At 38.8% G+C, this 19366-nt stretch overlaps 1 non-coding gene across 1 annotated transcript; it reads left to right on the top strand.

Moving 5' to 3' along the window:
- Positions 1-214: 214 nt before the first annotated feature.
- Positions 215-325, top strand: LOC140804106 (small nucleolar RNA R71). The gene has a single exon (XR_012112065.1). It is a non-coding gene; the product is annotated as a small nucleolar RNA R71 (small nucleolar RNA).
- The last annotated feature ends 19041 nt before the right edge of the window (positions 326-19366 follow it).

Here is a 19366-nt window from a genome sequence, read left to right as displayed (position 1 = left end):
ACCCCCATTTGTTGAATTATTGTTTTTAGTTGTTGGTGGTTCTATTGTACCTATATTATCCCAATTTTGAGCATTTTCTGCTAATGAATCCAAATATTCCATAGCTTCATTTGGGTTTTTATCTTCAAAAGTTCCATTACACATGAATTCTATCATTTGCCTATCTTTAGGTATAAGACCTTCATAAAAGTGAGAAACTATTCTCCATATTTCAAAACCATGATGTGGGCATGTATTAAGTAATTCTTTATATCTATCCCAACATTGATAAAATGTTTCTCCTTGTTTTTGAGAAAAAGTTGTAATTTGTCTTTTAAAAGAGTTTGTTCTATGGGAAGGGAAAAACTTTTTGAGAAATTGTTGTTGCATTTCTTCCCATGATCTTATTGAACTTGATCTTAAATTTTGTAGCCATGTTTTAGCTTTATCTTTTAAAGAAAAAGGGAAAAGCTTTAATCGAACTATATCCATGCTACAATTTTGATCATTATAAGTGTTACAAACTTCCTCAAATTCTCTTAGATGCAAATATGGATTTTCAGAATCTAAGCCATGAAAATTTGGTAAAAGTTAAATAATTTGAGGTTTAAAGTTGAAATTTGATGCGTCAGGAGGAAAAACTAAACAAGATGGGGCACTAGTTCTAATAGGGTTCATATGGTGCCTAAGTGTTCTTAATTGATCATGTTCTTGATTATTATTATTATTATTATTATTATCATTATCTTGATTATTTGAAGTATCATCCATGTTTAAATTATTTTCAGATACTCGAATAAGTCTACCACTTTTTTTTCGACTCCAAACACTCATACAAGTAAAAACACACAATACTTATAAATAAAACATAAATAACAAATATAAACTTAATTTATACCTCCCCGGCAACGGCGCCAAAAACTTGTTACTACTTAAATAATAATTCACCCAAGTGTAGGTTGTCTGCAAGTAATATATTTCGTAAGTACGAGATCGATCCACAGAGAGGTTATTTTGAGTTTAAATTTATTAATTTATAGATTACCAAATGCAAGACTGAAGTTTACAAATTATAAATATTGTCAAGGCTTGAGGATTTATTCTTGGTTTATGTAATATTGTTTAACTAAAAGTGAAACAAAAGAAACTACCATAAATAATGGTTCCAAGAAAATTAAACACACACATAATCTAATATAGTTCCCACTATAGAAAATACCGAATTAACCGATATTTTATATATGGTACCTATGATTATAATTATAACTATATAAATAAATAATTGCATAAATTAAATGTTAAATTAAATCATTATATTTCATTTAGAACAACCGGCAGAGCCACGCTATTGCCTAAATGAAATATATTGATTTAATAAGTTAGTTGCGGTAAAGTAAAAGTTAGTTGCAATAAAGTAAATGTTAGTTGCGGAAAAGTAAAAGTTAGTTGCAAGAAAGTAAATGTTAGATGCGAAAAATAAAAGTTAGTTGCGAAAAAGTAAATGTTAGATTGTTAGATGTTAGTATTAAGTCATAATATTTCATTTAGAACAACCGGCAGAGCCACGCTATCGCCTAAATGAAATATTATGATATTATTATATAAATATACATATATATATATATATCTATATATATATAATAATAAGTGATGAAATATTTATTGTATCAAAATTAAACAACAAATCAAGATAACCACTTTAATGGTATCAAGCATTTGATGTAAATTGATAACAACAAATAATTCATTTTTATACCTACAATAAAAATAAGTTAGCTAAATGAAAAGAGATAAAGAAATAATATACAAAATATAAACAATCTTACTTCACCAAGAATGCATCCTCTTCACCTTGACATAATAGATTTAGCTTGCCATGAACTTACTTTTGATCAACACTAAAATATCACTCATAGTTGAGAAAATGAAAGAAAATATATTTAAACTTAGAACTTTGATACACACTCACACTATATTTTACAATGAGATAGAATGATTCTCAAGCTAGCACAAGGCCTCTATTTATAGGCCAAATGAGAGAAAGAGTCAAAAATTCTATTAATGCCATGTAGTTGTAATAGTATTCTTTGTCTCCTCAACTCCAATTCCATGTCCCTTCTTTCAATGCCTTGTTCCACGACTTTTCTCACCACTTTGACTCTGATTAAGGCCACAAACATGTGGGGAATTTTGTGTAGATGAGTTTGGCCACTTGATTCACCTCATTTGGATAAATATTGAAATAGTTATGAATTTTTTACTAAATGATGGTCATAGTAAAAGTAAATGTGTCCTCCTTTTGATCTTTGCACAATTTGATCATCTTAATGAGCTTTTTAGGCAATCATGTCTTCTGCAAAGTTGTAAATAACTTCTCAAGGATTCCAACCATGTTTGAGTCACCTCCATTTGAATTTTCTAGCTTGAGTTATCATTATTTTACCAACACGTAAAAAACCTGAAAATAAAACAAATTTAGTAAGACATTTAAATATAAACAAACAATACTAAAATAACATAATTTATAATTTTAATGAAACTTAAAATTTTAAAATACAGGTTTTAACATATAATAAATTATTAATTTTAAGTTTCATCACTTGTTCAAGAACCCTAGGTTTTTCTCTTTAAGAATACTAAAATCTGAAAAATAAAAAGTGTGTGTGTGTTGTGTGTTTTACGTGAGGAGTGTGTGTAAAAGTGTGGGTGTGCGTGTGATAGGTAATCAATTTAGGGAAAAATTATTGCTTAATACAATAATTAACGTGCTAAACGAGGTGCTAATTAAAAAGGTTAACTAAATTAACAATTAATTAAAATATTACCCCCACTCATCTTTAAGTAAGAATCCCCTAGTAAAAAAAAATAAAGTGCACACTAGCAAAACTTTAAAAGTTTTAAAATGTTAAAATCACTCAGAGAATAACTTTGGTTTTAAAATGATAAATTAAATAAATTACTTAAAACGCCCCATTCTCAGCTTAAAATAAAATATCACATTTTAAATTGCCAAAAATCGTCACCGGTCCTTCCTTCAATCCCGCCTCAAATAATCGCCTGAAACGTGAAACTCGAAAAACATTTTTACGTGCATCACATAAACATAATTAATTTAAAATAATACATTTAAATAAATCATGCACTACTAAGACTCGTTAAAATTAAATAAATGCTTTAATAAGTAAATAAATGCATGGGTTATACGTGTATTCAATTTGGGCACTACAGTTCCTCCCCCACTTATAAAAATTTCGTCCTCAAAATTAAATCTTACCGAACAACTCGGGTAGCGAACCCTCATATCTGCCTCAGACTCCCAAGTGGCCTCTTCCACTAATTGGTTTAGCCATCGGACTTTGACCAACTTGGTCACCTTGTTTCGAAGTTTCCGCTCCTGTCTGTCTAGGATTTGGACGGGTCTTTCCTCATATGACAGGTCTGGAGCCAACTGCAACGGCTCGTAGCTCAACATATGCGAAGGATTAGCTAGATATTTCCTTAACATCGAGACGTGGAACACATTGTGTACCCCAGCCAGATTCGGCGGAAGGGCAACACGGTAAGCTAGTGTCCCAACTCTGTCAAGAATCTCGAATGGTCCAATAAACCTCGGACTCAGCTTGCCTCTTTTCCCAAATCTCATAACACCCTTCATGGGCGCTATCTTTACAAAAACGTGATCGCCTACGGCAAACTCGAGGTCTCATCTCCTCTTATCGGCATAGCTCTTTTGACGACTCTGGGCGGTATTCATTCTATCTCGAATCTTGACCACCACATCTGCAGTCTGCTGAACTATCTCTGGACCAATTTCTGCTCTCTCACCAACCTCATCCCAATGAACTGGTGATCTGCATTTCCTTCCATACAACGCCTCATAGGGAGCCATAACTATCGATGATTGGAAGCTGTTGTTGTATGTAAACTCCACTAGAGGTAAGTTTGATTCCCAAGTTCCCTGAAAATCGATCATACACGCTCGCAACAAATCCTCCAAAATCTGAATCGCTCGCTCAGATTGGCCATCTGTCGGGTGAAAAGCTGTGCTGAAAAGCAACTTCATCCCCATGGCTACATGTAGGCTCTTCCAGAAGGACGATGTAAATCTCGGGTCCCTGTCTGACACAATAGAAACTGGGATCCCATGCAATCGAACTATCTCCTTGATATAAAGCTCCGCGTACTGCTTCATGGAAAAGTTCGTATTCACTGGCAAGATGTGCGTTGACTTAGTGAGTCGGTCCACTATAACCCAAATAGAATTCGATCCTCTGACTGACCTCGGCAAACCAACCACAAAGTCTATTGTAATATTCTCTCATTTCCACTATGGGATGGGGAGTGGCTTAACCAATCCTGCTGGCCTCTGATGTTCGGCCTTCACCTGCTGACAAGTGAGGCATTCAGACACAAATCTGTGGATGTCTCGTTTCATCCCTGGCCACCAATACAAAACCTGTAGGTCTTTGTACATCTTGGTAACTCTTGGTGAATGGAATATGGAGATGCATGTGCCTCTGACAGAATATCCTCTCCGATCAAATCAACGCTAGACACCTACATTCTGTCTCTGTATCTCACAATACCATCTGACACCGCGTAGAGAACACTTCCCTTAGCTTCATCCTTCCGTCTCCATTCCTGTAATTGCTCATCTGAAGATTGACCTGCACGAATACGGTCTAGCAGAGAAGATTGGAATGTAAGATTAGACAGCCTCGGAGCTCTGCCCTTGCGGTAAACTTCTAAATCAAACATCTGAATCCCAGACTGAAGAGGTTTCTGTACTGAAAACTGTGCTACAACTGCTACTTTCCTGCTCAAGGCGTCTGCGACAACATTAGCCTTTCCCGGATGGTAGCTAATCTCGCAGTCGTAGTCCTTCACCAATTCTAACCACCGTCTCTGTCTCATGTTTAGTTCTTTCTACGTGAAGAAATATTTGAGACTCTTGTGATCAGTGAATATCTGACACTTCTCACCATACAAGTAGTGTCTCCAATTCTTCAACGCAAAGACAACCGCGGCTAACTTAAGATCGTAAGTCGGATAGTTCTTCTCGTGCACCTTCAACTGCCTGGACGCATAAGCTATCACCCGACCATGTTGCATCAAAACTGCGCCTAACCCGAGCTTAGATGCATCGGTGTATAGCACAAATTCGCCTTGCCCGATTGGCATGTCTAACACCGGCGCTGAAATAAGGGCTTGTTTCAACGTATCAAAGCTCTTCTGACATTCATCACTCCACACAAACTTAGCATTCTTTTTGGTCAGTGAAGTGAGTGGCATGGCTATCGACGAAAACCCTTGAATAAACTTACGGTAGTAACCGGCTAAACCCAGAAAACTGCGGATCTCTGATGCATTCTTCGGTTCAACCCATTTTTTAATGGCTGCTACCTTCGCTAGATCTGAAAGGGGATCGATTTTAGGTGCCCGAATGCGTAACAGAAGTTCAAAATTTTGATTTTGCAAGAAAAATTCGAGCACCTCTTGTACTAGCCTGTAACATATACAAAAACACAACTATTACATTCATAGGGTGTTGAGAAATCGTTACCTATCAATCACAATGGATTGATGATGGCTCCAACCAAGTTGTAAACAACTTGGCTCTTGAAAGGATGAACTTCTACAAGCTTTCCTTTGAACACTCCTTGTTCAAAAATCAAGCCCACCACCAACTAGGAAGATCCCCTCATATTTTGCACTAGAAAAATAGGAGGATTTTTCTTTTGAGAAGTAAGAGTTTTTCTCCAACAATTGAAGAAAAATGGGGAGAAAATTGTGTGTAATTTTTGGCCAAATTGGGTGGGGAGGAGAGAAGGGAAGTCTTTCTTGGTCCTTGGAAAAGTGATAAAGGTGCATGAGCATGCCATGCAATTTTTTAATGAAAAAGTAATCCCCAACTCTTCACCTCCCTAGCATGCTTTTTAAGTGGGTTCGTAACATTTACAAAGCCCATGGACTTTTATTTAAATGTCTCAAACATATTTGAGTCTATTTAAAGTTTACTTGATTTTACTCAAGTCCACTAGTTTAATAATTATTTCTAATTGGGCTCTACAAGGCCCAATATTATTTAATTAATTCAACACTTGAATTAATTTAATTATTTGGACTCTACTAGGCCCACTAGTCTTTAATTAATTCAACACTTGAATTAATTTAATTTAGTCCATAATAATGTTTATGAAAATCACAATTTTCAAATACATTATTTATTTGGCCAACTTTTAATTTAGGAACACTTCCTCAAATTAAAAGTTACATTCTCCTTATAGAAGTCATAATTCTATTTTTCCTTACGCTTATAAACTCCTTTATAAGCCGTTCAACACATTGAACTATTTTACTTCTCAACGGGATCTAGAAAGCTAGTACTTGTATGGCCCTCAATGGTTCATTGATACAACTAGTCGTGGGTTTACATCTCCATGTGATTCGGACTAAACATGTCCTTATTTGAGGATACCCCAATTGCTCCATTCTTACTTATCAACTCCTTGATAACAAGAATGTCAGAACTCAAGTCTGATAGTACCCAACCAATCATGTTAAACGCCTAGCAGCATCGCTTACATGATTCCCTAGGTATCAAATGACAGTGCCTGCAAGAACCATTCAATTATGGTTAGCGTACAGTACGGTGCCTTCAACTTATATATCCCGACCGATTCGACAACCATTGGTATATCGAGAGTTGTCAATGAATCGATACTATGTGTCATGTCGTAGTTGCATCGATGGTGTAATCTATGAAACCCCTTTAATAATTACCACCATGCTCTGATCAGAGATTTCAAACTACATACACATGAGATCACATAGGGTATCCATACCCGAAGGTAAGTGGTGAATCCCCGACTACAATGCATCGACTCCTATATGTTTCGACAAAACACCCAACCTTGCCACCTGGTGACCCCATGAGAGTCGGTAAACAAGTCAAAGTGTAATGCTAGCACATAGAGTCTCAATGTTGTTCCGGGTCATAAGAACTAATGGTGTACAACCATAAACTAGGACGTTTCCACTCGATAAGTGAGAACCACTTGGAAAGTCCTTTATCGAGGGTTGTTCAGTGCACTCTACCAGGAGCACCTATCAGCATGATTGGACATCACAATGTCCCCTACCAATGAAACATGGTACTCACATCGCAGATACTAGTCTCGAACTCGAGCGGCCTATATCCTTCTTAGCGGCGGCTGAATCGACTAGGAACTGTTTAGAATATACAGTATTCCAAATATGAGTTTCATGATACTCATCATATAAGCATCTCATATTCTTTCTACTATTTGTATATTCAAGGACTTTATCTATGAAACTAGCATGGGTATAAAGATAAAGATGTGCCAAAATAATAACTTCAAATATTATTAAAATAAAGATTTTTTATACATAGAGTTTCATTGTGAGCACTCGGCCAACACTTGGCTCGGCGTGTAACTACTCTAACAATCTCCCACTTGCACTAGAGCCAATTACCCATATTCTTCAAACCTATCGATTCGCGATGCTTCTCGAACAGTGGTCCGGTAAAGGCTTAGTTAGTGGATCAGCAACATTATCTGCGAAGCCGACTTTGTCAATCAAGACATCTTCTCTTTCCACAATCTCTCGGAGGATGTGGTACTTTCTCAATACATGTTTGGACTTCTGATGAGACCTTGACTCTTTGCTTGAGCTATAGCTCCCGTGTTGTCACACAACACCGGGACAGGAGCAACATCATTAGGAATGACGCCCAACTCTTGGACGGAATTCCTTATCCAAATAGCCTCCTTTGCTGCATCTGATGCAGCAATATATTCTGCCTCAGTGGTGGAATCCGCTGTATTGTCTTGTTTGGAACTCTTCCAAGAGACAGAAGCACCATTGAGCATGAATACAAACCCAGAGGTTGACTTCGAGTCATCGATATCGCTTTGGAAGCTAGAGTCGGTATAGCCTTCCAATTTCAGTGCTCCACCCCATAGACCAAGAACAACTTATTGGTCCTTCTCAAATACTTCAGGATGTCTTTCACAGCTTTCTAGTGTGGAAGACCAGGGTTCAATTGATATCTACTCACTACACTTAGTGCTAAAGCAACATCAGGACGTGTAGATATCATCCCATACATGATGCTACCAATTGCAGATGCATAAAGAATGCTTGTCATCGCCGCTATCTCTGCATCACTCTTGGGAGACATAGACTTGGATAGGGACACGCCATGACACATTAGTAGATGTCCTCTCTTGGACTCATCCATCGAGAACCGCGCCACGATGGTATCAATGTATGTGGACTGGGTGAGACCAAGCAATCTTTTTGATCTATCTCTATAGATCTGTATTCCCATTACAAAAGATGCTTCACCCAAGTCCTGCATCGAGAACTTACTCGCTAACCATATCTGAGTTGATTGCAACATTCCTACATCATTCCAAATGAGTAGAATGTCATCAACATACAGCACCAGGAATGTCACAGCACTCCCACTGACCTTCTTATACACATAGGGCTCCTCAGGATTCTTAGTAAAATCAAACTCTTTGATTGTACTATCGAATCTAAGGTTCCAACTCCTAGATGCCTGCTTTAGACCATAAATAGATCTCTGAAGTTTGCATATCATATGCTCACTTTCGACAGATGTAAACCCTTCAGGTTGAGACATGTAAATCTCTTCCTTAATATCCCCATTAAGAAAGGCTGTCTTGACATCCATCTACCATATCTCATAGTCATGCCATGCAGCTATGGCTAGAAATATCCTTATAGACTTGAACATTGCAATTGGAGAAAAGGTTTCCTCAAAGTCAACTCCTTGTCTTTGAGTATATTCTTTTGCCACCAATCGCGCCTTGAAGGTCAATACCTTCCCATCCGCCCCCAAGTTTTCTCTTGTAAATCCATTTACACCCTATGGGAACAATTCCCTCAGGTGGATCCACGAGATTCCACGCTTGGTTCGAATGAATGGAATTCATCTCAGATTCCATTGCTTCAAGCCTCTTGGATGAATCGGCATCAGATAATGCTTCCTTGAAGGTCTTTGGATCACATCCATGGTTAGGCTCATCATGGTCCTCTTCAAGAAGCAGACCATACCTCATAGGTGGTCTCGAGAATCTCTCGGATCTTCTAGGAGCTTGTATCTCCTCTCTTGGCTCTTCGGGTGTGGGTTCTATAATTGTGGGTGTTTCTCGAACCTCTTCGAGTTCTATCATCTCCCCTTTTCTATTCAATAGAAATTCCTTTTCCAAAAAGGTTGCATTCCTAGAAACAAACTCCTTTGTTTCTTGGGGATGATAGAAGAAATATCCAATAGAAGTCCTTGGATATCCCACAAAGTAACATAAAATGGATCGACTATCCAATTATCTCCCACTACCTGATTCACATAAGCAGGGCACCCCCATATTCTAAGATAAGAATATTTGGGAAGCTTACCCATCCATATCTCATATGGTGTCTTGTCAACTGCCTTTGAATGGACATTGTTCAACAACAGTGCCGCTGTATCAAGCGCATATCCCCAAAAGGATGGCGGCAACTCCATGAACCCCATCATAGACCGAACCATGTCCATCAGAGTCCGGTTACGACGCTCCGAAACATCATTCAACTGTGGTGTAGCGGGCGGAGTCCACTGCGAGAGAATCCCATTCTCCCTAAGATACTCTTGGAATTCGGCACTCAAGTACTCACCACCTCGATCCGATCGAAGTGTCTTGATGCTTCGTCCCAACTGTTTTTCTACTTCACTTCTGAATTCTTTGAACCTTTCAAAGGCTTCAGACTTGTATTTCATCAAATACACATATCCATACCTCGAAAAGTCATCGATAAAGGTGATGAAGTAGGCATGTCCATGCTTAGTGGTGATACTAAGCGGACCGCACACATCGGTATGGATCAAATCCAATAACCATTTGGCTCACTCCACATGGCCCTTAAGGGAATTTTGGTCATCTTTCCTTTCAGACAGGATTCACAAGTCGTGAGAGCATTAAAATCAGACATATCAAACATGACCACTCCCACTAGCTTGTTCATTCTTCTTAGGGAAATATGTCATAATCGAGCATGTCACAATTGTGCCGAATTTAGAGTATCTTGTTTTAGCTTGTCTGTTGTTGTTATAGATTGGGCAACGTTTAGTGGAATATCTTTCAATTTTAAGTTATAAAGATCGTTTTCAAGTTCTCCAGTACCAATTAAGCATTCATTCTTGTAAATGTTGCAAACACCTTTGCTAAATAAACAAGAATATCCATCTTTATCTAGCATAGAAATGGAAACAATGTTTTTCACCAAATCTGGTACAAACAAAACATCTTTTAAAATTAACTTAAAATCATTGTTCAATAGCAAGTAAACATCTCCTTTGGCCTTGACAGCAACTCTTGCTCCATTGCCCATCGTCAAAAAGGTCTCATCTTCCCTAAGCCTTCTGCTTCTTCCCATCACTTGTAACTCATTACAGAGATGTGAGTCACAACCGGTATCCAATACCCAAGAAGTAGAATTAATTGAAATATTTACTTCAATATAGAACATGTCATTTCCAGAACTCTTCTGGGCAAGATATTCCCTGCAGTTACGCCTTCAATGTCCAGGCTTCTTGCAGTGATGACATATGTCAACAGTCTTGTCAACCGTTACTAGTATGACTGCCACAGCGGGACTCGGAGATTGCCTCTTCAAGGGCATGTTCTTGGGAAGTTGGAAAGAACACTTCTTTCCCTTCCCAGGTGGACCAGTCTTCGTACCAGATGAAGAGCCCACATAAAGAACCGACTTCTCGTCATTCATAGAAGCCTGCATATAACACTTGGCTTTTCAAGTCATGGTCACACCATTCCTTGTAAGTCTGCAATTCATCAAGAGTGCAGTCAGTCGGAGCCTCAACAGAGGGCGACTCAGTAAGTGTATACGCTATATTTTCCGAATTCAAGACGATTTTCAGATTTCTTAGCCAATTGAGGTAATTAGGTCTGGTTAATACGTTTTTGTCGAGTATTACAGATAGCAAATTGCGAATCGAAGACATTGTCAAAAGTATTGAAAAGTAAAACAGATAAATGTTAATGACTATTTTAAAATATTTAGTAACATATAAAGTATGGACTTTTACTTTATAAATGTTTACTCCCACTGTTTTGACATCTTTCACTACCTTCTAGTGAAAATGGGAAACTCTTTTCCTCAGTAGGTACGCAAGGTACAATTAGCGAATTATGATCTCGAATAATATCAGCCAATCACAATTCCTAAAAGGTAGTTTCCAATTGCATTACCATGCAACCCTCTACGTAAACTTTTGTCTCACGTTTGATTAGGACCCAATAATATGACGTCGTTCATCTTTACGTGTCAAGCCTTACCCATCGATTTTGAACCTTAATGGAGGGTCGCCATGAGTTCCCTCAATAATATGAGCCGAAATCATGGGAGTTCCACGTAGTTCACATCACCATGTCAATGGATGTCACAACATTCCGGCACCCAGGGCCCCCAAATAATATGAGTCGAGCCCCGAGCACGGGTAGCGTTCATCATGCACCCATTGTCGATGGAAGACATGGAAATTATAAACAAATTTATAATTCCCCCTTTTTCGGGCTTGATATTAATTTTGAATCTTATTCAAAATGAGGGTTTTTAATTTTTTAAGGTCTCGTCATTAATTTTATTTAAAAGCTTGTCATGTTTGATCGTATGTTTGCCGGATTCATGCAACTTTGTTATTATCATAATAATAACACACATACTCATTATTTATAACATATCATGCATATATTATAAACAGTAAATAAAACAAGGATGATCAATCGCCCCAAAACTAATGGCCCATGTGAGCTAAACACGGGCCTAGGTCCAATCCTAGGGAAATGCATGGGATGCAAATGCAACTATTACATTAGCTTCCAATATTTACATGTCTTCGATCTTCATAATCATCATGGCCACCATCTTCCAATCTTGATCTTCCACTATACTAATATTTACAAATAAATATCCATGGCAAATAGGGATACATCTCATGGGGGTGGGAACGGGCCATAAACCAAGCCCACTTTAAATTTGATAATTATTACAATCATTCAACACAAAATATCCTAGCATACACCTAGCATATTGGGCTTGGATTTTTTATCATCCTTCATGCATAATATCACATATCATACACCATCAATTAATTATCACAATAATTAATTGATCCAATATTATATATCTTGATCCAATCACTAACCGCCACGATTATAAACTAAATTAACAAAGGATACAAACATCTTTGTCTACTTTCCAATTAATTTATTTATAACCAATTTTCTTGTAAATCACAATTTAATATAAATAATTAAAGTCCAACTTCAATTATTTATTTTATGAGAAATATTTGCAAATTTTGTAAATTTAAAATTAAGGGCCAAAAAAAAATTCATTTTTCACCAAAAACATTTTGGCCCATTTAAATTTCACAAATATGTTAGACATCCAATGGTCCAACAACTCAAGGCCCATTGATACAACTAGCCGTGGGTTCACTTCTCCATGTGATACGGACTAAACATGTCCTTATTTGAGGATACCCCAATTGCTCCATTCTTACTTATCAACTCCTTGATAACAAGAATGTCAGAACTCAAGTCTGATAGTACCCAACCAATCATGTTAAACGCTAGCAGCATCGCTTACATGATTCCCTAGGTAACAAATGATAGTGCCTGCAAGAACCATTCAATTATGGTTAGCGTACAATATGGTCACTTCAACTCATATATCCCGACCGTAACAAATGATAGTGCCTGCAAGAACCATTCAATTATGGTTAGCGTACAATATGGTCACTTCAACTCATATATCCCGACCGATTCGACAACCATTGGTATATCGAGAGTTGTCAATGAATCAATACTATGTGTCTTGTCGTAGTTGCATCGATGGTGTAATATACACTACAAGAAAAGTGGGTTTCCGCAGCGTGCAATATGCGCCGCGGAAAGGTATCTGCAGCATGCATTGCACGCTGCGATGCACGCTGTAAAGTTGAAAGCCGTCTTAAGTTTGACACTATTGGCGGCGTGAAATTTACGCTGCGGTTTAGTCTATTAACGGCGTGCAGAGTATATTGTTGATAGTTAAACTATTGGCAGCCTGCATATGTACGCTGTTAATACAACATTCTGCGGCGTGCACATATACGCCGTTAATAGTTATAAAACAGAAAAACCTTAGCGACGGTTTACGACACACCGTCGCAAAATGGTGACGGTTTAAAACCGTTGCTAATTTAGCGACGGTCTTAAAATGTAGCGACGGGCTTATAATTTCGCGACAGTTCAAACACCGTCGCTAAATTTTGCGTCCATTTAAAAAAAATTTACTTTTTTAATTTAATTAATTTTTATAAAAATACAATGCAACTATAATAATATACTCATGATCTTAATTAACAATTAAAAAATACTCATGATCTTAATTAACAATTAAATAATTTACCAAAAATTGAAACAAAAACAGAAACTTAAATCGAAACTTAAATCATGTTAGTAGAGAAAATTTTAAGTGTTGTGAAAAAAAATTCAACGGAGATCGGGAATAAATAGAGAATTTACGATTTTTTAGCGACGGTTTGTTAATAAACAGTCGTCGATGTAAGTCTATTAGCGACGGTTTTTAATTACCCATCGCCGATTTGAATCGGCGACGGTTATATTTAAACCGTCGCTAAATGTGGACTTAAATCGGCGACGGTTGCTTGCAGACCGTCGCTAATTTAAGATTCGAACTCATTGTCCGCGGCGTGCTTATAATATGCATGTCGTGAATAATACTATTGATGACGTACGATTAATGTACGCTGTTAATTTTTGAATACGATTTTTTTTAAAAAAATATGATTTACTTTTTGCAGCACACATAAACTTGCACGTCGTTAATAATACTATTAACGGCGTGCTTTTATGGTGCGCTATCGTTTATATAATTTATTAATAGCACACATAAATGCATGCTGCGGATATTACTATCCGTAGCGTGCTTTAATGGACGCGGTCAATAATAATATCCGCAGCGCGCTTTTAATGCACGCCGTGAATAGTATCAAGTTACTATCCGCAGCGTGCTTTTAATGCACGCCGTCCATAGTAATATCCGCAGCGTTTTTTTAATGCACGCCGTTAATAGTATCAAGTGCAACACTATTAACGGCGCACATATGGGTGCACGCCGCGAAAAGTAGTATTCGCAGCGTGCGTTTAATGCACGCTGTTAATGATGTGCTGCGGAAAATCATTTTTCTTGTAGTGATATGAAACCCCTTTCATAATTACCACCATACTCTGATCAGAGATTTCAAACTACATACAAATGAGATCACATAGGATATCCATACCCGAAGGTAAGTGGTGAATCCCCGACTATAATGCGTCGACTCCTATATGTTTCGACAAAACACCCAACCTTGCCACCTGGTGACCCCATGAGAGTCGGTAAACAATTCGAAGTGTAATTCATGCACACAGAGTCTCAATGTTGTCTCGGGTCATAAGGATTAATGGTGTACAACCATAAACTAGGACGTTTCCACTCGATAAGTGAGAACCACTTGGAAAGTCCTTTGTGGAGGGTTGTTCAGTGCACTCTACCAGGAGCACTTATCTGCATGATTGGACATCACAATGTCCCCTACCAATGAAACATGGTACTCACATCGCAGATACTAGTCTCGAACTCGAGCGGCCTATATCCTTCTTAGCGGCGGCTGAATCGACTAGGAACTGTTTAGAATATACAGTATTCCAAATATGAGTTTCATGATACTCATCATATAAGCATCTCATATTCTTTCTACTATTTGTATATTCAAGGACTTTATCTATGCAACTAGCATGGGTATACAGATAAAGATGTGCCAAAATAATAACTTCAAATATTATTAAAATAAAGATTGTTTATACATAGAGTTTCATTGTGAACACTCGGCCAACATTTGGCTCGACGTGCACCTACTCTAACAGGATCCACCTCAATGCCGCTGCTAGAAATTATATGACCCAAAAATGCTACCTTCTCCAACCAAAATTCACACTTACTGAACTTCGAAAATAACTTGAGACTCTGAAAGGTCTGCAAGACTGTCTTCAAATGCTGCATGTGCTCCTCATGACTCTTCGAGTAGATAAGGATATCGTCAATTTATACTATGATGAATTGATCTAAGTAAGGCTGGAATACTCGGTTCATGAGGTCCATGAAAATTGCTGGAGCATTCGTCAGTCCAAACGGGATCACTAAGAACTCGTAATGCCCATATCTGGTCCTGAAGGCTGTCTTGTGCACATCTGCATCTTTCACCTTCAGCTGGTGATACCCTGATCGAAAATCTATCTTAGAGAATAGTGTAGCTCCCTGCAACTGGTCGAACAAGTCTTCGATTCTAGGAAGTGGGTATTTGTTCTTGATCGTTACCTTGTTCAATTCTCGGTAATCGATGCACAGCCTCATACTCCCATACTTCTTCTTTACAAAAAGCACTGGTGCGCCCCAAGGCGAGAAACTAGGGCGGATAAATTCCTTGTTGAGAAGCTCCTGAATCTGCTGCTTGAGTTCTAACATTTCAGCTGGAGCTAATCGGTACGGTGCCTTAGAGATTAGCACAGTGCCTGGCATCAGTTCGATCGCAAACTCCACCTCTCTCTCTGGTGGAAGACCTGTGACGTCATCAGAAAGACATCTGGGAAATCTCTGGCTACTGGCACCTCTGATATAGATGGAGTGGGCACATCAGGTGCTGAAATGATGTTGGCCAAGAACGCCTGACACCCCTTAGAAATAAGTCTTCGTGCCTGCATGCAAGAGATCATGCGCGGGAAACTCCTCCATGTGGCTGGCTCAAAAAGAAACTGCTCCATGCCCGGCGGTCTAACCAATATTGACCTCTTCTGAAAATCAATCAGAACTCTGTTCTTCGTCAGCCAGTCCATTCCCAAAATAATGTCGAACTCTGGCATTGGCAAGACGAACAAATCAGCATACACCAAGTGGCCTTGAAATTCTAGATCAATGTCTCTGACCACACTAGTAACTGACAGCTCTTCCCTTGATGGGACGGTTACTGAATAATTCATGTCGAGTCCAATGGTCTTGATATCCAAGTGACTAGCAAACGCTTCTGTTATAAATGAATGGGTGGCACTTGAGTCTATCAGGGCCTGAGTAGCTATTCTCTTAATGAAAATATTTCCTGAGAGACGTTAGCACAACACAACTTATATCCCAAAAATTCTAACATTAACATCAAACATAGCAGAAAATGATTATCCCAAATTACTCAAAATATTACTAGCACCTTAATAACCCCAAATAAAATTCCACATGCAAGGCAAAATTAATACTGAGCTTAGGTAGAAAAATTTACCTGTCAGTAAAGTCGTGTTTGGGTTCGTCTCTTGCGCATGCATAGTGAATACTCTGCCCTGAGTATGCTGCTTCCACTGTGGGCACTCCTTCAGCATGTGTTCGGTAGCTCCACATTTAAAACACTTGCCGATCCCCATAAGCACTGTCGGGGATGCTGGTGATTGCACTTCTGACACACTGGGAAATTACCGGGCTTCTGAGGCGCCCCCTGCTGCTGAATTGGATCTTTGCCCTTTGGCGGTCCTTGATATGGTTTCTTTCCCGGCGGCCCCTGAAACGCCCTCTTAAACTGAGGTCTCTGATGCTGCTGCTGCTGGTGTTGCGGTGGTGCTTGGTAGGGCCTCTTGCCTTGCCTGTCCATCTTGATATCCCTCAGATCCTGCTCTGCCGCCAATGCTCTAGATACGGCGACGGCATAGCTAGTAGGACCAACTACTCTCACATCGCGGCGCAAGATCGGCCGCAATCCATCCATGAAATGCCTCAGCTTACTCTGGGCATCATTAGCTATCAGGCGTACTAAATGACACCTTGACTGCCACTGATGCACTCTCCCACCATAGTCTGGCATCCCCTGACAGAAGGAACGTGGCACACCTGACCCTATCTGCATCGGTCAGTTCCATAAAGTCAAAAATTACCTCGATGGACTTAATCCATCCCTCAGCTATCATCGGGTCGGTGGTACCCAAAAACTCCTTAGGATTCATACTCCTAAATCTCTCATACACTGATTCCGGTCTGGGCCTCTCCCTCGCATCTACTGCAATCTGGTTCCTCGCAAACTGTGCGAAGAACTTAGTCATTCCTGCAAGCATCTGTGCCTGCATATCTGGCAGTGGAGGTGGAGGTGCGTCTCCCCTCTCCTCCCGAGGCTCTCTGTCCTCATCCCTCGTTTCTCGGTCAACCACACGTCTAGGAGTCATTCTGTTCCAACAATTTACCCAACACGTCAACCCACTATGCAATAACATATAATAACAGTAGCATAGATGCACGTACTCTGAACTCAGAAATGTATACATGCTGAAATCATGAAAATGTGCTTACTACATAACATAATTCAAAACTTTAAAACTTACAGACTTGAGGTGTGACTTCGTGAGCTTCATGCGACTGGCAATAGGCATAACCCTTTACAAGATTACCGCTCTGATACCAATTGTAACGTACCGAACTTTTGACTTAAAATTTGCAGAAAAATTAAAATTTTCTTGAATAAACATGAACATTCAAAATTCGATAAAATAAACTGTACGTCTCAATCATTTGTCACGAACAAGGTCTAAAAATAGAGTTTGACAAAAGTGTTTGAACATTTTCATAAAAACTTAAAAACATGGCGGTCCACGGGTTTAGCCTCCTGCTCAGTCCAAGCCTGCTCCTTGTCCCCACCTCCTGTCTGCTCATAAACATCCTCGCCTGCACCGATCATGTCTAGTGAGTCTAAAGACTCAACACGTATAAACTGGAGATAACGAGTACTACGTAATAAAATCACATGCAACTTTAAAATAGGACATACATACTTTAAACTTGAACTTGTAAGATAAAACTTGAACATACGTACATACATACTTAGACGTGCCATAAACTTTTCTTAAACATGTTTGCATACTTGAACATACTTAAACATACATGGCTTCATCATTTTGCATAGAGGATGTTTCAAAGCAAGTGACCCATAACATATTTCGCCTGATCAGACTAAACCACAGTACTGGGATGACAGGGACGTATCCACTGCCACATACATGAGATCCCCGTTCATAATTTAACGGGCTGATTGGTCCACGTTCATGATTTAACGCTTCCAATCACGATCTAAACTCGTTCATGATTTAATGGGGTGGAGAGGTCCTCGGCCACGTTCACCGACTTCAAAACCCATTCATAATTTGGTCACAAGACATTTAGCATACCTCAAAACTTAAAATATTTTTTTGCACGTCGAACATACTTACTCGGCGTACAGGGATTCGTTGGACTTCGATCGGGGCCGTTACTGCACATACTAATATGAATTCAAATGCTTAACTTGCATTGCTTAGACGTAGGTACACATGCTCACCACCAAACTCCATAAATAACTTAAGACGTTCTAAAAAACTCGGGAATTGACCTCATTTAAATCAATGTACTAAACCATCACAAGATATCCCAAAGAAAACGTTTAAGTTTTCCCAAAACATGAAGTACACGGACCTCGGGTCCGGGTCCGTGCATGGGTCCGTGTGTGTGTGCAAAGAAAGTACCAACAAAAGGAAGGGACACGGACCCCGTGCCCAGGTCCAGCTCCGGGTCCGTGTAGACTCGGTAAAAATACACTTCGAAGGATATAAAGGCACGGACCCCGTGCCCTAGTCCGTGTGGGGGTCCGTGTACTCTCGCAAAAAGGACAGTCAAGAATAAACAAAGACACGGACCCAGTGCCAGGGTCCGTGTTCAGGTCCGTGTACTCTCGTTGGACGCGAACTCACGAAAATTGTAACACCTCTGACCAGTTTTATAAAATAACACAGCGGAAAAATAAAAATTTTACTTGAAGTGAGGAAGGATTTAAAATTTCTTGACACAAAACATTTACAATCAAAAGTATATACATGATCAGTAAAGTGTTGCAACAAAATACAAAATATCATTTTTGATCATGTCAAAATACTATCAAAATATCTTCTTCCTCCATCTTTGGTTTTCATATGACCCGGCTCCAATCAACATCCCGGCTCGTCACTCTTAACTGCATCACATGAAATAACTGAAATGAGTATAAAACTCAGCAAGTGGAACTCTTACATAACAATGGATACATATCATACTCTGTAAAACATGGCTTTGAAATCATTAAATACCATCTAACTCTTGAAACATGAATAACATAGTATAACATAACAATAACGATGTTATTTCTCTTTTCTTTGTTGGATTGATATCTAAATAATATCTCTGTCTCTGTGCC

Source organism: Primulina eburnea, chromosome 10 (genome assembly GCF_022965805.1).
Source record: "Primulina eburnea isolate SZY01 chromosome 10, ASM2296580v1, whole genome shotgun sequence".
In the NCBI taxonomy this organism is placed as follows: domain Eukaryota; kingdom Viridiplantae; phylum Streptophyta; class Magnoliopsida; order Lamiales; family Gesneriaceae; genus Primulina; species Primulina eburnea.
The sequence above is the reverse complement of the archived record's forward strand: the minus strand, read 5'-3'. Positions and strand labels throughout refer to the sequence as shown.